The 23,513-nt window shown below is 38.6% G+C and overlaps 1 protein-coding gene and 1 long non-coding RNA gene across 11 annotated transcripts in view; one reads left to right on the forward strand and one right to left on the reverse strand.

The window, feature by feature from the left end:
• Positions 1 to 23,513, reverse strand: part of CACNB2 (calcium voltage-gated channel auxiliary subunit beta 2) — a 374,487-nt gene that overhangs the window by 131,685 nt on the left and 219,289 nt on the right. The gene's annotated exons all lie outside the window — the stretch shown is intronic.
• LOC144313350 (uncharacterized) lies at positions 2,629 to 10,982 on the forward strand. The gene is made up of 3 exons (XR_013379010.1): positions 2,629 to 2,732; positions 3,228 to 3,297; positions 9,665 to 10,982. It is a non-coding gene; the product is annotated as an uncharacterized LOC144313350 (long non-coding RNA).

The following is a 23,513-nucleotide window of genomic DNA, read 5'->3' on the forward strand; positions in this document are numbered from 1 at the left end:
TAAAGTCCCAATCCTAAAACTGCTAACGACCCATTATGTAGCCATAGGCAGGTCATGTAAATATTCCCTCACTCTAATTGCACCCTCTCAAAACGAGTCTAAAAACAAAAACAAAAACAAAAAACTAAACAGTGCTACTAGAAAGGATATTCTTAAAAATTTTCTTACAGATGGTTGGAAAAAAACACTGTAAATATGACATGCTGTATGACTGTTTACTGACTGTTCCTTCTCATGCACTAGCCCTGCCATTCCTGTAGGGATAGAGTTTAAATTCACAGCAGAAAACGTGACAATACATATCATGTCTAGCAAGATGGAGTGTTTAAAAAAATCAAGCCAGCACAGAAGGAAGATATTTCTTCAAGCGATTCTGGGTAATATATTTAAAAGGAATGCAATTGACTAACTGGACTCATATAAAACTTTGGAACATCTTACTTACTGGGCTCTCCACTACTAAATAAAGGTCACATCAAATGATGACATGTCCAGTGGCGAGCTTTCCCTTGAGTGGCTGAACAATCCAACAATAAATCTTGGCTCCTGCCTTCTGGGGTGAACGCTCCCAGGTGGCAATGAACAATCAATCCCTAGACATTATAGTAGAGTCATCATATGTGTCCTCCAGGGAAGCACACAGCTGTCAAGAGGGATATGGCTCCAGTCCTCAAAGATTTTACTCTCTAAAATGTTCTTTGCAGGGGCACCTGGGTGGCTCAGTGGTTGAGTGTCTGCCTTTGGCTCACGTTGAGTGTCTGCCTTTGGCTCACGTTGTGATCCCAGGGTCCTGGGATCGAGTCCCACATCAGGCTCCCCACAAGGAACCTGCTTCTCTCTCTGCCTATATCTCTGCCTCTCTCTCCATGTCTCTCATGAATAAATAAATAAAATCTTTAAAAAAATAAAAAATGTTCTTTGCATATACAGAAGTTATAGTGACAAGAAAACAGTAAGAGATGAGTAGTTATATGTAGACAAAGGTTAGGAATACAAATTAACAAAAAAATCAACTTGTCACAAGCATCTGGAGAAAGTGTTCAGCCTGCAAAATTAAACACAGTACCATTTCCTCGTTAAATGAGCTCTCTTTGCAAAGTACCAGTTCACAATGTTGTGAGGATACGTTAAAACTGATGCTTCCACATCTTGTTGATAGTTTTTTGACTTTCATTAAACCCTCTGGGAAAGCAATGTTCTTTCTGTTTGTATCTAGATACATATCCAGACTAACACGTATTTAGACTAATGGTTTCACTTGTGGGACTTGTCTTAAGAAAATTCTAAAATTATGTTCATACGACACTTAGATTAACCTTAATAATAGTTACAAAGCCTATAGAGCACTATCGGCAAATGTTAATGATGATTATATTTGTTTAAAAAGATAAAATCTAAAAAGCTTTTATCATTTCTATAAATACATATATTCACGTATGTAAAAATACTGGGAGGACACAAAATGAACAGAAGATATAAGGTTGGATTGATTGTTTTTAATTCAAGGAGTTAAATTTTTTTTTCTGTATTGTTACCATTTTTGAGTAAAAGTAAGAAGCTATTAATGCAACTGAAATATCTAACAAAATATCCTGAAAATATTTTTGGTGTAGCAAAAAGAGGATTTGCAGATGCATATTTTCCCTAATTTGTTGATTTAACCTTGATAGCTTTTTGGCATGTGGAGAAGGAGGCAAGCTCTGGGTCTTTTGAAAGACTTTTATGCACATTAAAAAAAAAGGAAGCAAGTAGATGTTGATGCACGAATTACATCAGGTAAGAAATAAGAATTAAAAGAAAAGTACTAGAACCTGAAATGTTAACATTTTAAAGTATTACACATTACATTTCTCTGTAGAGAATGTGTTAAAATGATTATGTTAAGTTTCCACTGAAACATTGGGATTTTCTCATATGACTGCTTAAATAATTTTTTGCTACTGGGTTAGATACTTAAGCAGGCCAAATGACTCAGTAATTTGGTAGTAGATTATTAATATACTGCTCTAAAAGTCTAACCTTCCAGAAAGATATGACTTTGGTTCAGAGAGATTTAATATTGAAAATAGGCTACACGATCGGGGATTTGGCTGGAAAAGTGCCAGTGGTATGGAGCATTTAGTAATAAAGCGCTGCAAAGTACCCTACTGACCTAAAATAGTTAATGCATCCATTAAGCAGCTAACCTACCTTCAGGAGGTGATTTAAGAACCAGAGACGATCTGGTTTAAACAAATCTATGTTTAGAAATATGCTGCAAATTTTAGATTGTGTAGCTGGAGATGTGTCGTTGGTTATTTAATAATGTTAATGTTATTAATGGTAGAAAATCTAGACTATATTAAGAACATTTAATAAAACACTAGACACAGTTAGTAAAAAGCAATTCATATGATATTTCCTGTCTCACAAATAAGAAAGCATTTTTATTGCAAATATTCAATACATGGGCCCATTGACCAAATGCTTGTGTCCCCACCAAGATTCATATGTTGAAACCTAATCTCTAAGGTGATGGTGTTAGGAGGTGGGGGTTTGGGACTCCTACTGTGATTATGTCATCACAGTGGAGCCCTCACAAATGAGATTAACGCCCTTGTAAAAGAGACCCCCTGTTCCTTTGACCACGTGAGGTCATAGCAAAAAGAGAGGTCCTTGAACCAGGAAGCAGGCTCTCACTAGACATTGAATCTGTCAGTGCCTTGATCCTGGACTTCCCAGCTTCCCAAACTGTGAGAAATAAATATGGTATCGCCTTTTATAATAATAATTCAAAAGGAGTAAGACACATAGAAATATATGCTCTAAGTTTAAAAGTATAATGAACTTCAATGTTGGTAAAACTTCAACCAAGCAGGGCAAAGATGGCTTGACAGTTTGATAAGAAGACAGTTTGGTAAAGATTAGAAAAGACCTGGCGGCTGACTATGCCTGTTGACTCTTGCACTATGGCCTGGTGACTCCTGCTTCATAATCGGCCAGAGCACGCACATGTTATATGCCAGATGCTTCTACTGTTAAAACAAATGCCAAACTTGAGCACTCCAAGCCAAAGATAACCCTACTAGGTCTTCATTTCTTTTAAATAACAATCATTTAATATTGTGTACAACTAAATTTGTTATTATCTCTCCCCAATGTATACATATATTAGAATGTACAATTCTATTTTCCTGTCCATGATGATGGCAGAAAATTGGTGCTTTTTTCATCTCTGTATCCCTCAGGAGAATGTACACCTGGGAAGAAGATATGGTTGGGGTTTACTGTCTAGTGAAGGAAACAGACATTACAGAGGTAATAACCTAAACATTTTTTTATGACAGTTTTGGTAATTACTATAAAGCAGAGGCACAGACACTATGAGGGAATGTAGAAAGGAGACAAAGTAGAAGGTTCTAGAAGGAAAAGCATATTTAGGCTAGGTTTGAAGTAGAAAGGCAACAAGTTATAGAAAGACATAAGGGAAAAATGTTCCAAGGCAGTAGCACCAATTTGAAGAGGAGAATTCTGTTATCATGTTTAAGAGGCTGGAGCTTAATGAGCAAGACAGCAAGAGAAAACCTTTTGAGAGAACTCATTTGGATATGCCTTTTGGCACTTAGTACTTCAGGTGTGAGTTGATACATTCAATTACCAAGGGAACTAAATTATGGTAATACCATTAGTTCCTTAACTTCTCCGAGATTGATACATGCAATCAGCTCGAATGATCCTTCATCATCATCATGATTATATCCAACCATTCTTTCAACAAGTCCCCACCATGTGCCAGACATTGAGACAAGAATAGATAAGATATATTCCCTGCCCTCAAGGAGCTTATAGGACCTGGATCGATTACCAATTAATATTTTAAAATTTCAAAACATAAAAATTATACATTTGATTATATAAAATATAAAAAAAATATAAAAAATATAAAAAATATAAAAAAAACCCCAGTAATAACATTAGGAAAAAATCTACCAATGGCAAAAGGCTCATTTCTTTCATATATTAATAGAGCATGGAAATTAGTAAGAAAAAGACCAATACAACTGTGGAAAAAAATTTTTTTAAAAGATTTATTTATTTATTTATGATAGAGAGCGAGAGAGAGGCAGAGACACAGGCAGAGGGAGAAGCAGGCTCCATGCCAGGAGCCCGACGCGGGACTCGATCCCGGGACTCCAGGATCGCGCCCTGGGCCAAAGGCAGGTGCCAAACTGCTGAGCCACCCAGGGATCCCCTACTGTGGAAAATCGGGCAAAAAAAAAAAAAGGAAGATATTCACAGAAAAGTATAAAAAGATGAAAAGTGTGCTACTCTCATCTTTGTCCCTGAAGGATAAAATCTGGTTGCATTTATCAAGATTGAAAATTCACTTACCCTATGTCCTGATTCCATGATTTTAATCTTAGAAGTATATATAATTATATACAATGGATGTATATACAAGAATTTTCATTATGACATTATTTGTGTTAATAGATAATTTTAAGTACCATAACTGTCCATCACTAGGAGACTGGTTAAATAAATTATGGTGCATCCATATGATGGCATAGTATTGAGACATTAAAAATAATAAGGTATATGCAGCTATATATATTAACATGGAACAATTTCCAAGATATATTTTACAGGTAAAAAAGATTAAAAAAGAAAAAGGAAAAATAGTGGATACTCTTTTGCTATTATCTGCATACATTTTTTAAAAGAATGGATACATATGTTAGTATTTAGGCTATATTCTAGAACATTTAAGTGGCTGCACATGAAGTAATCTGGAGAGGATATTAAAAATCCCTATACTTGGGCTGTATCCCTGACAAATTCAACCAGAAACTCTGAGAGACAGGACCAGGCGTCAGTGTTATTTTAAAGCTCTGCATGTGGTTCTGTTGTCCACTGAGAGCCGAGACCTCTATTCCAGGACATCCAACGGTGATGGCCTCTAAGGAAGAAATCTGAGGCATCCAGGGCTGGGATGGCAGGGACTTACTTTTCACTGTGGAACCTTCTATAATGCTTGAAATTGTATTGTTAAAAAATATTTTATATTTTAAAGTTGTATTTATTTATTTTAGAGAGTGATGATGGAGGAGGGCAGAGGGAGAGGGAGAGAATCCTCAAGCAGACTCTGCTGAATGAGGAGCCTGACATGGGGCTCCATCCCAGAACCTGAGACCATGATCTGAGCCAAGTGGGATGTTTAACCAACTGAGCCCCCCAGGAACTCCTATTTTTTTTAAAAAACCATGATCATAATACCTTAACAAGAGACATTTAAAAACAAAATTCCTAGGTCCTTTTGTATCAGATATTTATAATTGCTTCCCCTTTTCTCAATTTTTGTGGTAAATATTTCATATAAACGGCCATGACTTAGAATTTTGTTTTCAGTGATAAAAGAGATAGATTTTATTTTTATGATGAGACATACTGAAGTTACATTCAAAATGTGACCACTAGTAAGAAGTAAAACTTCTACGATTTGCAGATGACATGATACTATATACAGAAAATCTTAATGATTCCATCAAAAAGTTACTAGAATTGATAAATGAATTTGGTAAAGTCATGGATATAAAATAAATACATAGAAATCTGCTGTATTTCTGTATACTAATAATAAAGCAGCCAAAAGAAAAATTAAGAAAACAATCCCACTTACAATTACACCAAAAATAATAAAATACCTAGGAATAAACTTAACCAAGGAGGTGAAAACTATACCCTGAAAACTATAAAACACTGATGAAAGAAATAGAAGACAACACAAACAAATCAAAAGATAATCCATAGTCATGGATTGGAAGAATAAATATTGTTAAAATTTCCATACTACCCTAAGCAATCTACAGATTTTTTTTTCAATCTACAGATTTAACGCAATCTCTATCAAAATACCAACAACATTTTTCATAGAACTAGAATTAGTAATATAAGAATTTGTATAGAACCAGAAAAGAAGAGGCACTGGGGGGTGCTCAGTCAGTTTAGGGGCTGCCTTCAGCTCAGGTCTATGATCTAAGGGTTCTGGGATCAAGCCCTGGCATGGGCTCTCCACTCAACAAGGAGTCTGCTTCTCCAGCTCCTTCTGCCCCACCCCACCTGATCATGCTCTGGTTCACTCTCTCTGTCTCTCTAAATGAATACATTAAAAAAAAAATCTAAAAAGAAGAAACAGAAGAAGGAGAAGAGGAACCACAGAGGACCCCAAATAGTCAAAGCAATCTTGAAAAAGAAAAAACTGGAGATTTCTAGTTATATTAGAAAGCTATAGTCATCAAAACAGTATAGTACTGGCACAAAAATAGACACATAGATGACTGGAACAGAACAGAAGGCCCAGATTCAAACCCACACAATTATATGGTCAATTAATTTTTGATGAAAGAGGCAAAATACACAAATGGGAAAAAGTCTCTTCAACAAACAGTTTTTGGAAAACTGGACAGCTACATGCAAAAGAATAATTTGATTAAAAATGGGCAGAAGACACGAATAGACATTTTTTCAAAGAAGATATACAGATGGCAAACAGACACATGAAAAGATGCTCAATATCACTCATCCTCAGGGAAATGTAAATCAGAACCATGATGAGATATTGTCTTGTACCTATCACAATGGCTAAAACCAAAAACACAAGAAATAAGTATTGGCATGGACGTGGAGTGAAAGGAAAAGAACCCTCATGCACTGTTGGTTGGAATGTAAACTGATGCACCCACTTTTGAAAACAATATGGAGGTTCCTCAAAAAACTAAAAACACAATTACCATATGATCCAGTAATTCCACTGCTGGGTATTTACCCAAAGAATATGAAAACACTAATTTGAAAAGGTATATGCACCCTTATGTTTACTGCAACATTATTTGCAATAGCCAAATTATGGAAACAACCCAAGTGTCCATCAACAGATGAATGGACAAGGAAGACATGATATATGTCTACAACAGAATATTACTCAGCCGTAAAAAAAGACTGAAATCTTGCCACTTGCAACAACATGGATAGATCTACAAGGTATAATGAAGTGAAATTAGTCAGACAAAAACAAATACCATATGATTTCACTCATATGTGGAATTTAGGAAACAAAGCAAACAAAGAAAAAGAGAGACAAACCAAAAAACAGACTCTTTAACTGTAGAGAAACAGATGGTTCCCAGAGGGGAGGTAGGTGGGGGATGGGTGAAGTAGGTGATGGGGACAAAGAGTACATTTATTGTGATGAGCACTGAATAGTATACAGAACTGTTGAAACACTACATTGTACACCTGAAACTAACATAACACTGTATGTTAACTACACTGGAATTAAAATAATAAAAAAAAACAACCCAAAACAAAAAAAGTGACCACTTATGTGGGCAATATGACCCAGAGGCAGGAAGCTGAGTCTATTAATTTTCTGTATGTGGGGGGTGACTCCACGGAGGAGTACAGGACCCCTGGTGACCCTCATGCCTCTTTGGCCCTGTTAACTCTACTTTTGGACACACTTCGTTCTTTTTTTAGCAAAATGTCTTTGTAAATCTCCAAAGTCAAAGGTCACACATTTGACAAAAATAACTAGCATTTAAAATGGCAATCCATCAGCTACTTACGATTCCCCATGCTCTGCTTTGTTTCTGCCTCTTCCCACCTTCTGGAATATGGGGACTTGCATATGTATTCACGGTTCTACTCTGTACTAACACCTAAGCTCCACGAAGGCAGAGGTTTGTGGCACTTCTGTTCACTGTCGAGTCCCCAGTATCTAGCACAGAGCCTGGTACACAGTAGGCACTCAATAAACATTTGCTGGCTGCAAGTGAAGCTGCTCTGTTGTTCGGTTCAAAGTAATAAAGGCAAGCATTATTTGGGCCTCCTTTGGTCCTCTTGCCCTCAGACCCAGAAGAAGTGGGTCTACCATCATGTTCAGCTGCTCTGTTGTTCAGCTCCATGCAAATGTCATCATCCACCTCTTTCCACTGTACTCCCCACCCGGTGCTGACCCCCAACCGGAGCTTTCTGCCAAGTCTCTGCTTCCACCTCGCCCCCAGCCTTTCCACACATAAGATCTGATGAATCTTCAAACACGCACAGATCACAACTGCTCCACTGTTGAAAAAAGTTGTTTCTTCTCATTCCACTTAAGATAAAATTCACTTCTTGCCTGTACACTTTGCCCTTTACCTGCATCTCAAACACATCTTGCACTACTTTTCCTTCACCAACTTCCTTCCAGCCATAAGCATCACTTTTGGGGTTTTTGTGTTTTTGTACAAACCAAACTCTTTTTGATTTTGAACTTCTATTTCTGTTCCTCCAACTGCTTGCAGCTCTTCTTTCTCTCTTGCTACAGTTTCCTATCGCATCACCCAGCTTACCTTCTTTGCAGATTCTCTTACCTTCTTTGCAGATTCTTTCAATGGAAAGAATTGTTTAGGCATCGTTTACTTTTTTTTTTTCTTTAGAGATGGGGAGAGAGAGAGAGGGAGGTAGGGGTCAAGGAGAAAGGGAGAGAGAGAGAGAGAATCTTAAGCTGAAATTAAGTGGAGACCAATACGGGGCTGGATCTCAGGACCCTGAGATCATGACCTGAGCTGAAATCAAGAGTCTGAGGCTTAACCAACTGAGCCACCCCAGACCCCAAATCATTGTTTACTCTTTAACTGTCTGCCCCACTCTCCTCACCCCCCAATTAGAATGCAAGCTCTGAAAGCACAGCACAGCACAGCTCTTAGATTCGGGGAAGTGATCCCTGTATACACTTGCTGCCCAAGCCTTTCCTTCTAACTCGGCACTGTTCAACAGAACTTTCTGCAGTAACATCTATATTTGTCCTGTAGCTACATATGTAATATATATATTTGCTTTATATCCTAGCTCTCCTATATGATAACATCTAGACAGCATGTGGCTTGAAATATAGCTAGTGTAACTAAGGAGTTAATCTTAAAATTTTATTTAATTTTAATTAATTGGCATCTTAATAGCCCTACCTGGCAAGGGCTGCCCTATTATACAGGGCAGCTCTAGATGGTCTGGGTACCAGAGACCCTAGAATTTGCTGATCAAATGGCCATGAGCCTAATTGGGCCTGCTTGGGCTGTCTTCCCAAGTTCATACTTCTCAGGATACTCTTCCCTACCAGTGTGCACATTTCTAGACCTAGTTGTGCCTAAGGGAATTGTATGATGAGACAAGTAGGCAGTGGTGAGCAGGAGCTTGAGAGTATGAGGTACTCCACTCACATGCAAAGGCCCCTCGAGGACCTTTAATGGGACAGGTTTGTATGCTGGCTGCCTCTCCACAGCTAGATTTCCAGGCAGCACTTCCCAAGATAACTGTAAATTCAAACTGGTCTTCACAATCATAAAGGCATGTATTATTTGGTCCTCCTTTGGTCCTCTTGCCCTCAAACCAAGAAGGGGGTTTCCATCATATCAGGAGCTTTATCTTGTTAATATCAGATCTTTTGCTCCTCGCTGATTACATGGCGCCCACCCTAGTGCATAATAGTTGCCCAGTAAGTATTTTGGGGTAAGTGAAAAAAAATATATCTATCATATCAAACTTGGGGTGATCTTTGGTGTTAAGGAGGTAAAAAGACAACTTCAGTAGCCTCAGAGTATTCCGTGGATTGTTTAGCAAATAATATAGCATCTCTATTTCCTACCAGTGGAGCATCTGAGCATGAATAAAACAGCACCTGCATCATCCCTTCATCTGAGAAACACAGAGGAAAGACTCCAAGCAAACTCAACAAGGAGAAGCTTCAAGACAGAGAAAGATAAAACAGTGGTAAATAGAAAAACCGTGCCTGGGGGTGATAAGCATTTGCAAAAAAGCTTATCAGAAGAGACTGAAAAGCCAGGCAAAATCTGGACAAGGGTAGAAGACAAGAGATGGATACCATAGTCTTTTTCTTTTCTTCTCTTTTCTCTCTCTCTCTCTCTCTCTCTTTTTTTGCTATACTCAAGAGTTTTAGTCTACTTCAGTAAGTTGAAAAACACAATACCAGAGTCCCAATGTATATCACTTATAATTATACTAATTTTCTTGAAATTAGGCTCATATGGTAAAAACACATGAAAGGCTCATTGCATAATGGATGTTCAATCCTTTTCAAGCTATCCTTTTGTGATTTCCATAAAGAATTAATTAAAAGAATATTTCCATGTAGATAGAGTCCAGAAGGTGCCTGGAATGGGTGGACCCTATCAGGCTATGGCAGGATTTCAGAGCTCTGGGGAGACCATGTATATACATCATTAGGAACTGGTATTTTTCAGGACCTTATTCGGTCTGTGTGAAGGATGTATTTCATGAATGCAGGGCTCACTAATACAATTCCAGCCCTCCACATTCCAATCTCTCTCGGTAATTAAATCACAGTGAAATGAACCTTCTATTAGGTAGGAGAGGTGGGGGCTCCTACCTGTTATTTCTGACAATAGAACCAAAGGATGGCAGCCAGGAGTATAATTTCCCCAGCTGGCACTGTGTCTGAAGCCTCGGTCTCAGCAGTAGGATTAACAACTCTGTTGATCTCACTTCTTTCTACTTTCAGAAAACACTGCTGCTCACATTCTTCCCAGTGGCTCCTGGGGGGTACTTACCAGCAAGGCAGCCCAGTGAAAAGGAGGGCATTACAGTTTTCCTTACACAGGGGGAAATGTGCTAATTAATATAAAATTGGGATTCCATGGAGAAAAGTTTACACATTTTCGAAAAAGTAGGATTCCCCGGTTGGGACAGTATGTATTTGTTTTCCTATTCACATTTTCTTTTCAAAATAGTTAAAACTCTGCTGCATCTTTCTCTAAAAATAACCTACAAAATGAGTTCTCCTAATTAATAATTTCACATTTATTTTAGAAAGTATTTTAAAGCAGGACTATCCTCAAAATAGTTCCTTACTCCCACACAAAGAGTGCACTGTGGTTCTCACAGTTAGACTGTGATACTCAAGGGTTTTGAACCAATCACATTTTTTATTTTTGACTAAAACAAAAACAAAATGAAAATATTGCTTGGTGTGTCAGTCAACATTAAAAACAATATTTTGTCAAAGCAATTAAGAACACTGTTGTTCTTGAGATTAAAAAAAAACTTTAACTTGATAGAATTAACATTAAAAATTTAAATTGAAGAAAATTAAACATTTAAAAAAATACAGTTTCTTATGAACCTTTAAGATACTGTGTTGAGTGAAATAAGCAAATCAAAACAAGAAAAACACTGTATCATTCCACTGAGTAGTCATATCCATAGAGACAGAAAGAATGGTGGTTGCCAAGGGGACAGGGTGGGCAGAGGGGACAGGGAATTAATTTAAAACGTGCACTTAGGGGCACCTAAGTGGCTCAGTTAATTGGGCGATCAACTCTTGATTTTGGTCATGGTCTCATGGTCATGAGATCAAGCCCCACATGGAGTCCTGCATTGGGCTCCACAGTGGACATGGAGCCTACCTAAGATTCTCTCTCTCCCTCTGCCCCTCCCCCAACCCCCTCCATTCACTCACTTTGTCTTTTTCTCTCTCTCAAAAAGACTAACCAACCAACCAACCAACAAAACAAACAGATCTGTACACTTAAAAACAGTTAAAATGGCAAATATTGTTATGGATATTTTACCACCATAAACTTAAAAAAAAAAACAAACCCACATGGTTTCTGCTAGAGAAATCAGAATTAGCTTCCAAAGTCAAAAAACAAAAGAGGAAAAAGAAAAAAAAGAAATGACAGAGAGAGAGAGAGAGAGAGAGAGAGCAGGAAATTCTATTAAGCAAACAAACACATTCTAGGAAATAGCCTCAAGAAAGCAAAAGTGGTTGAGCATCTGCCTTTGGCTCAGGGCATGATCCCGTGTCTGGGGATCGAGTCCCACATCAGGCTCCCCTGTGAGGAGCCTGCTTCTCTCTCTACCTATGTCTCTGCCTCTCTTTCATAAATGAATAAATAAATCTTAAAAAAAAAAAAAAAAAGAAAGAAAGCTGCTGGCTGCACTGGTTTCTACTGTGCCCAAGCTCCTAGCACTGTGCTGGCCTGGGCAGCCACTCAACCTGTTTGTTCTAGGCAGTGGGGTAGGAAAGGGAGGACAGAGGTACTGATCATTTCCCCAGCATCAGTGAGTTATGGTTGCCATTTAGCACTGTGTACGTCTAAGGTAACAGCATAATGACCTGACTTACATGTATTACAAAATGATTCCCCCACAGATAGTTTGGCTGACAACCATCATCTCATATAGATACCAAAAAATAATTTTTTTAAGTTTTTTTCTTCCTGGAGATGAGAACTGTCAGGATTTACTTGCTTAACAACTTCCAAATGTACCATCCAGCAGTATTATCTACATTCATGGTGTACGTTATTGCATCGAGGGGAAGTGTTTTCCTTTTTTTTTTTTTCAGTTGAAGTTCACAATTCTAACCAGCCCCGATTTGTGAACGAGCTGATTCAGAAAGACTTACCACCAAGTCACCATGGAGTCTAATAATTACAGTTCTGAATTATTAATTGATCTAAAGCGGGTGCCTTAAATACATTTTGTAAAAGCAATCAAAGCTAGAGAAAGAAATTCTGTATGTGCTATATAATTATAAAAATCAGAGAACTTCAGGTTGTGTCAGTGTTTTAGGTAACAAATAATTTCAGCACTAAAATATCCAATTAACACTCATTCAGAATTAAAATGTTGACATATCACCAAGCATGCTGTCGTTGGTTGAGTATAATGCACTGGGATTCAAATGTGAAAAGTGACACATTTGAGAATTTGTATTCAGCAACTTGCTCTAATTACTGGCTGGGTTTTCTCTGTCGCTGGTCCCTGCACCCCCGTACAAACTCCTGCCTAGACCATTCCTCTAAGGATCATACCTCCCATAAGCAGCTGATGCGAGATGTGTCTGGATCCTAATTAGCAAAAAGACAATGACCCTTCAAAACAGCCACAGGAAAAGGCTCAAGGGCCCCATGTCTTTCATAATAATTATTTTCAGTCAGTTCCCAGGTCTGGGAAGAAATCTGAATGGAACACCTGAATGAAGGAGCAGAGGTTAATGTTTGAGTTGGCTGAGGATAATTTTCAAAAACCTCAAATAAAATAGCTTTCTATGGAGGGGCATCTATAGTGTATGCTCAGATTTTCTACAGGCTCTTGCTAGTATAAAAATACCTTCAGGGCTCCAACCACAGGGTGATAGCAGGGACTGGCTCACCACTGCTCTGTGTGTGTGTGCGGGGGTGGGGCGGGGGGAGTGGGGGATGCCAGCCTGCTGTCTCTTTTTGTGTCTCTTGAGCAACTGGCTACTTTGGGATTACAACAGATCTCAGTGATGGTGACAGACAATGTACGGCCTCAAAGTCAAAACCATTTACTATCTGGCTCTTACAGAAAAACTTTGTCAATTCCTCTATTCTCAGGTTTAAATCACATCGCTTGCATAATATTGATTACTAATTAGTCCAATTATTCCTTACTCCAATTCCTCTTTTTTATAAAAGCAAATGATGGATTTTATTTTGGAACTTATCTATGTAGCACAAGATAATGCCTCTCCTGGGGTGGCTGGGTGGCTCAGTCAGTTAAGCATCTGTTCTTCAGCTCAGGTCATGATCTTGGGGTCCTGGGGTTGAGCCCCGCATTGGGCTCCATGCTCAGTGGGGAGTCTGCTTCTCCCTCCCTCTCTGCTCGTGTGCTCATTCTCTCTCATATAAATAAATAAATAAACAGGGATCCCTGGGTGGCTCAGCGGTTTAGCGCCTGCCTTTGGCCCAGGGCGCGATCCTGGAGACCCAGGATCAAATCCCACGTCAGGCTCCCGGTGCATGGAGCCTGCTTCTCCCTCTGCCTGTGTCTCTGCCTCTCTCTCTCTCTCTCTCTCTGTGTGACTATCATAAATAAATAAAAATTAAAAAAATAAACAAATAAACAAACAAATAAATAAAATCTTCTAAAGAAAGGTATTTCCTCTCCTAATGATAAGCTAACTGAAATTATTTATATTTAGGTGATATCTTAGTACAGTTGGTTTTTAACCTCATCTGATGGGAAAATCTTTTTCTCCTCCAAATCTGTGTGCCTGGCATTTAGAGGCACCTTCATGGTGATTTTCAGCATATCAACAAACCAGGAAAATTAAACTATCTTTCAAACCTGGGCTTATTCAGCTGTGTACTGTCTGGCCTTCACATCTACTGATAGTCATGCTCAGTCCTACAAACACCAAGTTCATTGCTTGGAGCCTGGGCCTGTACCCTTCCCAGGAACGGTCAAGGAGACCTGAATTTTCACTTGTTTGCTAGTCTTATTCTGTGACAAATACTGCCTTACATTTCCCCGTTTCAAGGAACTAGATGAGTTTGGGAAAATAAATTAAAGGTCTTCATCAATTCCAAGTTGCTTTTCCTAGTTTAGATTGCCTCCACTTTTCTCCAATGCATAGCTCCGAAAGCTCGATTCAAAAAATAAATACTACCTCTCAGAGGATTTACAAAATGATTAACTTAATAATGGACTTCATCCCCATTTGCACATTGAGATTACCTTTATCTTAATAAAGATACTTGTACTTCCTTCCTTATGGCATGGATACAGGATAGGGAGGGTGAAATCACAGGACAAAATAAAGGAGAACAGGACACGTCAAAGCACTCAGCTCACACTCACTTTCAATCTGTAACACCAGAGAAAACAGGAATCGCTCCTGGAGCTATGTCTTGGCCCAGCCTTTTGCTTTGACTTAAAGGACTCTTTCTCTGGGAGGCAGAGTAACAAATACCAAACCTGACACTTCTAAGTTGGATGACCTTGGACAAGTTATAGAACATCACAAAGGCTGAGTTTATCTGGAAAACGGGAAGGAGATAGCACCTGGTGCATAAAGCTGTTGTGATATGAGTGATTCTTGCAAAGCTGTGAAAGTGCGTGGGAAAGCACCATTTATTGTGACTTTGTGGTTCTGCTGGTGCACAGGATACGAAAGGCTAAATAAATCATTTAGGACGCTAAATGCTTTATAAAGAAAACCTACCTCGGTGACAAAGGACATCAACAAATTATTCAGCAACTCATGAACTTCGACTAATTTTATCTTGCCTCTGCTTCATTCTGAAGGCACCTGTTCGCCTTTACTATAAACCCGAGGACACATTTCCTTTCTTACTAGTTCAGGATTAACCCCTCAACGTGATCTTGCGATTCTATTCCCCATCCTGCCAGTTCTACCTGGCGCCCCTCCAGCCACGGGGACCCCCCTCCTCCAGCCCCCTCTACCTTCCTGGAAGCCTGAGGGAATGCCTCATCTCACTCACCTACATCCTGCTCCCTCTGGTGACCTCAGCAGTCGTCCCAACCTCAGCCAAACATCACTGTATGTCATGAATCTCTACAGTTGCATTTTCCCCTGATATTCTGTCTACCTTTGGTCACTATCTCACCCTGATTTGCCTGTAATTACTCATTTTTCTCTACATCAGTACAGTCACTACAATGCAAATGAGGGTGGGAAAGGAAGCTAGTTTATTCTTTTTTTTTTTTTTAAAGATTTTATTTATTTATTCATGAGAGACACACACACACAGAGAGGGAGAGACACAGGAAGAGGGAGAAGCAAGCTCCTCACAGGGAGCCAGATGTGGGACTCGATCCCGGAACTGGGATCACGCCCTGGGCCAAAGGCAGATTCTCAACTGCTGAACCACCCAGGCGTCCTAAGCTAGTTTATTCTTACCTTCACTTCTATTCTCTACACAAGTCTTCAGGATTTTCTCTCATACTTTGTCCTTTGTCTCTATATCTTAACTTTAGTTTGGAAATGTGATCCTCTCAAGGCTGCACACCAGCATCATCTTGGAGAGAGAACCAGTACAAATGTGTCCCAATGACACATGGACTTCTGGAGACATCTACTGGATACATACTTTCCCAAAAGCAAATCCCATACTGATTGTGTTGACAATTCTAACGCCTTATTCACTAAACAAAAACAAAACAAAGCACTGTGATGAAAAATCTGAAGGAACATACACGTTAGCCCAAAGGCTCAAGAAAGCAAATGGAGGCTGACCATGAGGCTGACCTCATGAGAGGAGCCACACAGGACAATGAAAGGCTTGGATTCTGCAGCTGGGTTAGCCAAAGCTGAAATCCTGCTTCGATTTCTTATTAGTTCTGTGATCTTGGGCACATTTTAAAAACTCCCTGAATTTCCAGGCCCCTGGGTGGCTCAGTTAGTTAGGAGTCTGCCTTTAGCTCAAGTCATGATTCCAGGGTCCTGGGATTGAGACCTGCAATGGGCTCCCTGCTCAGTGAGGAGTCTCCTTCTTCCTCTTCCTCTGCTCCTTCCCGCTTCTCTCTCTCTCTAAAATAAGTATCATCGTTTTAAAAAATTAAAAAAACAAAACTCCCTGAATCTCAGTTTCCTTATCTATAAATTGTGGGTGGTAAAAAAAAGTATTTTGAGTAATTACTATATATAAATCATTTGATCTAGTGCCCAACATAAGTCTCCAATAAATAATAGCTATTATCTTCATCCTCTTCCACCTCATCAGCCTTGCACAGCTGGCCACTATCCTTTAAGGAAGGCAATCCAGCTTGTTTGGGAGAAAGAGAAATAGGGATTAGGATACAAAAGTAGAATCAGATGCAAATCAACCTGGGTTTAGGGTGGGAGGAAGCATAGTAAGGCTTCAGTAAATGCCTGCTGAATGAACAAATGGGGAGGGAGCAAGGTCTTGCCTCCATCACAGACCATGAGAACCTTTGCAAAGAGGATTCTTTATGATTCCAGGCTGTGGTGAGGCTGGCCAGTCAGTGGGGAAAATGCAGTTTTGCTTCATAGCAAAATTTTGTTCTCTTTTATTCCCCCTGAAACCACTGGATCTAGGGAGCTTCCTGCACTACCAACAGTGAAAATCTCCAGGGAGAGGTGCACATGTGTGGGCAGGAGCCACCCCAATGAGTTGATGTTCAGCCACCTTTGGCCTTGTGAGGGCATTCAGAGCTCTTTCCCCAACCCCCTGCCCCCCAAAGTAACAGAAGAGGGTGAAGGTGGCCTTACTGGTGAGCTCTTCCACTCAGGAATTATAGCAAGGGCTCTGGATTTCTGATCTGCCAATTGCACAAAATCAAATCAGAATCGGTATAGTTTTCACTGAACAGAATTCCTTTTTGGTTCCTTGTGACATAGGGTGAGCAAAAGCATAAGTGCTCAGTCCACTAAGAGCTCCTCAACTTTGTCCCCAAAGTGGTGTGCTGTCAATTAAAAGGTCCTTAAAAGTCAGAGAGGCCTTTTCATGCCCCTGAAGATGGGGATTGTGATCACTACTGCTGGCATGTAACACCTGTCGTGTACAAAAGTACTGTTCTAGGTGATAGATTAACTACCTACCTTACTCCTCACAATAATCCATAAGGGAAACCCTACTACCATCCCTATTTTATAGATGAAGTGAGTGTGCCTGCAACATGGCACAGCTACTAAGTGACAGAGCCAGGGTCTGCACTCGGGCCATGTGGTTCCAGAGTCAACCACCATCCTGTGCTACCTTATAGCAAGGTATCAACCTAACGTACAATTCAGAGGGGTGAGTGACCACAGTCCCCAGCAGCAGGTAGGCAGCAGGGGATGAGAAGTAGGTCATACTCTGGACAAGGTACTAAAACTTCCAAAACCTTTGTGTGTGTGTTTTTTTAATCTATAAAAGGGTGATAATAACATCAGACTACAAACATATGGTGAGGATTCAACTTTAATACTGAGGAGCATTCCATCCCTTTGCTCCTAGCATCCTCAGAAATAACAGTTATCAGACCCATTGGAAAGTTCCACCTGTCCCACTTCATGCAAAGAAGTGAGAAAAGTCAATGCCCCATAAAGCTCTAAATCCTGGGATCTCAACAGAAAAAAAAATGTACAAAATGCATCAAACATTCACCACGGACTAATAACCAACATTTATACCACACCTACTATTCCAGGTACATGAAACATATGAATGTGGTCTTAGCACTGACTTTACAAAGTGACTTGAGATTAGAAAAACAAAACAAAACAAGGTACAGAGTTGAGTAACTCATCCAAGGACACATGAGTAAGGAAGAAACAGCTATAGCTGAAAAATATGAAAAAAAAAAAAGGTAACCTCACCATAATAAAAAATATGCAGATGTTTAAAAATAAGATATTTTTGCCTATTGAATGATTTTTAAATGTTCTATTTTTATTTATTTTTTAAATTGAGATATAATTGGCATGTAACAATGTATTAGTTTTAGGTATGTAAGTAATGGTTTGATATACACATGCACTGCACATATCAAATGGTCATCACAATAAATCTAGTTCACATCCATCACCACACATGGTTAGAATTTTTTTTTCTTGTGATGAGAACTTTTAAGATCCACTCTTAGAAACTTTTAAGTAGTATTGCTAACGACAGCCACCATGCCGTACTTTCCATCCCCAGGACTTATTTATCTTATGACTGGAAGTTAGTAGCTTTTGACCAACTGCATCCATTTCGCCCACCTCCCACATATAAGTAAGATTACCGAGTATTTGTCTTTCTCTGTCAGACTTATTTCACTTAGCATAATACTCTCTAGGTCCATCCATGTTGTTTGCAAATGGCAGGACTTCCCTTCTATGGCTGAATAATAGTCCATCCCATCAAATTAACCATTTAAAAAATAAAGTCAATATCATAGTGAGATGAATTCAAACACTGCTGATATCTAAATTAATACAACTCCTCTGAAAAGCAACTTGGAAAGGCATATTACTCTCTTAAAAGTATATATTCAGGAATTCTCTTTTCCAGAATCTATGTGAAGGAAATAAAGACGCAAAGAAATATGTACAAGAATGTTCACATGGGATGATACACACATACACATACATAGTATATATAAGTATGTATATATACACATGTAGATGTATAAGCAATCTAAATATCCAACAATGGAAGAATGGCTAAATTATAAGAAGCACTTTGAAAATTATATTCAGGGGACGCCTGGGTGGCTCAGTGGTTGAGCATCTGCCTTTGGCTCAGGTTGTGATCCTGGGGTCCCCCTGGGGAGCCTGCTTCTCCCTCTGCCGATGTCTCTGTCTCTCTCTCTGTGTCTCTCATGAATAAATAAATAAAATATTTTTTTTAAAAGAAAATTATATTCTGTAAGCATGGATTACTTTTTTAGTGTCAAAAGAATGATGGGAATTTTAAGTGACTGTGTGCTTTTATTTTTAACTAGGAGACGGCTCCCAGCCCCACTTGGATTAGTTTCCTGATGAAGCACCATTAATAAAGAGGAAAACTTGTGACTAATAGTTTGAGCTCACCCAAGGTTCATTCTTTTTAAAACATAGGATTTGCTGAAAAGGAAATTCTGGATGTATTCCAAAGAAGGCCTACCAACACATTTCTCCACATCTTGTAATCAGGAGGGCCGAACTTCACTTTGCTGTGGCCCCAACTAAGATACAGAGAGAGGCAGAATTTTCAAGATATTTTACAGGATCTGGGGGACTCTAAACTCTAGGAGAGGAAGGGAAATGAGAATTTAAAAGTAAAAGCAGCAAGAAGCTGTAGCTATGCTCTCAGTTCTGCAATTTAAGGACTCTTCCACGGTTTAGAGGCTGGGTCACTGCTTCCCTTTTTTTTTTTTTTAAAGATTGTATGTATTTATTCATGAGACACACACACACACAGAGAGAGAGAGAGAGAGAGAGAGAGAGGCAGAGACACAGGTAGAGAGAGAAGCGGGCTCTGTGCAGGCAGCCTGACGTGGGACTCGATCCAGGACCCAGGATCAGGCCCTGGGTCAAAGGCCATGTTAAACTGCTGAGCCACCCGGGCTCCCCCTGCTTCTCATTTTAGTCCTAAAAATGTGGGGCGCCTGGGTGGCTCAATCCGTTAAGCAACTGCCTTCAGCTAAGGTCATGATTCCAGGGTCCTGGAATGGAGTCCCATGTTGAGCTCTCTGCTCAGCGGGGAGCCTGCTTCTCCCTCTCCCCCTGCCTGCTGCTCCCCCAGCTTGTGCGCTCTCTCTCTCTTTCGATATATATATCGAATAAATAAATAAAATCTTTAAAAAACAATAAGTAAATCACTGTTTAAATAAATAAATAACACATGACAAAAATCATACCATTGGACTCAGACCCTCTTTAAGACAAGCAACCATCATTTGAGACGTTGCAAAGCCCATTGAGATTTAGAAGAAAGACATAGTCTGCTAAGTGTAGTCTGTCTCATTAGAGAGGCACATTATTCTGTAAAATGAGTTAAACCAATCCTCTCGAGGGTTTACTGTGTGTGTAAACACTTTGCTTACGTTATGTCGGTTCAACTTCACAACACTGGGACAGGACCTATTTCATTCATATCCCTCCCTTACAGAGGGGGTCCTGCACCGTAGGTACAACACTAGGCCCAAACTAGCTCACTGCCAATACACGGCAAAGCTCCATTTCTACCTGAGGGGTTACCTCAAAGTGGATGCCCCTTGCCTCTTTATGAATCTTAAATAATTAATTTCTCCAAAATAAAACAATTATAGGCTCACTCCTCTCATCCAACCATCTAGTCTGTGTAAGAATGCCTATTAGCCCAGCTCTGCTAAATGACGAACACGTGATCCACCTGGAGAGCTTGCCAAAACATGGGTTCTCTTTCACCAGGTGTGACGTGGGGCCTGCGATTTCTGCATTCCTAACAAGCTCCGAGGTGATCCTGGAACTGCTGGTCTTTTAGGTAGAAAGGAGTCCTGCAGAAGCTACCATATGACTATTTAAATTTAATTACAAATTCAATTCTTTGGTTGCCACATTTCAAGTGCTCAGTAGCCACCAGTGGCTACCATATTGGACAACATAGATACAGAGTATTTCAGTCATCAGAAAAAGTTCTTCTAGCTAGAGTGTGCCAAAAGCAGGAGAGCTACTTCTAAGACTAGATGGTTGGTGGCCCATTGCCTAGTGAGTTCACTTATTAATGCCTAAACTGAAAAGACACATACCTTCTTCCTTCTTACAACTTCTACTACTGCCTCCATTCCACACTCCTAACAAGACACGACAAGGAAATACACCTTCTTAAGTAAGGTAGTCCTCTCAAATGTAGCATGCTTTTATGTGTTTCTTATTGACATATGTTTCTTATTAAAAATAAGACCACATCAATGATGATTCTTACCTTCCTACAAAAATTAAAATTTGGATATGTACGTATTAGAAATACCAAATTTAGACTACTGCTACCTATACTATAGCAAAGTAAATGACATTTCAAATATTCAATAATAATGACAAACCTACAAAAAATACTAGTAATGCAAATAGAATATTTGACTCACAGGGAGAAAAACAGAAAAGGGGCTTTGGAGCTAAAATAAATGGAAAATTATTTTTTTAAGTGCATATAACTGTTTTATGATATCAGGAAAATTAACTAGTCTGGCTAGTTATAAGACCTAGAAGAATTACCAAAGTCAGTTTTTTTAAAGTTATGCAGACTTCCTTTTATTAAAAAAATACAAATCTAAGTTTTCAAAAAGTATTTCAATCTAGTTTTCAGACTTTTCTCTCTTTTTCTTTTTTTGTTTTAGAGCAGGGGAGAGAGAGAGGGAGAGGGAGAGAGAAAGAGAGAATCTTAAGCAGTCTCCATGGTCAGCGTGGAGGCTGACTCGGGGCTCCATTTCATACCATGAGATCACAACCTGAGCAAAATCAAGAGTTGAATGCTTAAGGGATGCCTGGGTGGCCCAGTGGTTGAACATCTGTCTTTAGCTCAGGTCGTGATCCTGGTATCCTGGGATCAAGTCCCACATCAGGCTTCCCACAGGGAACCTGGTTCTCCCTTTGTCTATGTCTCTGCCTCTCCCCATGCCTCTCATAAATAAATAAAATCTTAAAAAACAAACAAACAAACAAACAAAAAAAGAGTTGGATGCTTAACTGACTGAGCCACTCAGGCACCCCTTGGATTAAAAAAAAAATCATTTTAATACTTAAATACAAAAAGTTTCCAAATTTGGTCTCAATAACCAAAATGGCCTAAATTAATAAATTTATAGTGATTTTAAATTACTAGCATCTTTCAAAACCTTTAAGTTCCTGCTGTCACACTTAGGGCAGCAACTTTAAGAGTATATAATATACAATATTATATATAGTGACTCATACTGTAACATGATTGCAGACTTTAAATATTTTCTCATTATAGAACATATGGTTCCTTAAATTATGCAAAAAATGATAGAAATTATTCATGAAAAAACTGGCTTCTGTGCATAACCATATCCAACAGGTGTGTATTTTAAACACACGAGAGCTAATTAATGAGTGTTTGTATTCCTAAAATACTCTTTGGGGTGTATTCTAAGAAATAATTTGTGTTCACTTACACTCTTTATTAAAAAGTAACAGGAACCTGAAAATCATTTTCAGGAATGCTTTCTTAAAATGTTAATATCATTCCTCAAAATACTTTTTCCTCTTTGACAGCTTACACTTGAGTTCAACTCTTAAATAGTTTGAAAATTCTGTATGAGCCGCATGCAATGCAGACTGTAACAAGGGACAGTAGGACTTAAATGTTGCATGCATTTCCACTCTGTTTACTCAGTAGGAGTTTTAAGTGTCTTATTCTGAAAACTAATTTTGCAACTTGAAATTCCTAGGAACATCTGAATGTAATCCTTTCCTGTTCTTTAAAATGTTTTTTTCTTAACTTGACAGTGACAGATTAATGCATAAAGTAGGTCATAAAAAACATTGACTATATTAGAGAAGATCATTTTGAAATTTATGACAAAAACCTTCAACTCTCAATCTGGAATTGTATCTATCATAATGATCTTATGCCAATGGCTGGAATAAGCAAATCAAATTAAATAGAAAACTGTGTGATTTTAACTTGCTATGTTTAAAGTAGAAATTTCAGTTGCTTTTCGGGAAAATTCTTTCCTTCTGGCTGTATTACAAGAAATGAAATCATCTCATTCTATGGTGCCTACACACACCTAAAAAGGGAATTTGGTTTTTAGTGGAATATGACCAGAAAACTCAAATTCATTATTTAATGCAGGTTTATTTCTTAACAGTTAAACTGGTTATTTACTGAACATAGAGTTTATAAATCTTCCTAAAATCAGATCAAATTATCATCTTAATTCATCCAGATAAGAAGGAATCAGACATGTAATTACTGAATTTGAATCTAACTACAGTATTTCAAAGGAACATATGGTTTAAAATACCTTTTGACACTTTCAAATCTGTGTCTATAATTCTTGAAGTTTAACTTAATTTTTTATTTGCATATAAGAAACACTAACTTGTTCATAATGCACAATGTATGGATTAATGTGAATTTTTACATATTTTATGGATGGAAAACAAGATGGTACTCTTTATATACTCTTAATTTGAATATTTTTTTAATGTTTAAGAAATGCACTTAATGTGGAAGGAAAGACTGAGATTTTACTAATGGTTTACTACTTAC

Source organism: Canis aureus, chromosome 5 (genome assembly GCF_053574225.1).
Source record: "Canis aureus isolate CA01 chromosome 5, VMU_Caureus_v.1.0, whole genome shotgun sequence".
NCBI lineage: Eukaryota > Metazoa > Chordata > Mammalia > Carnivora > Canidae > Canis > Canis aureus.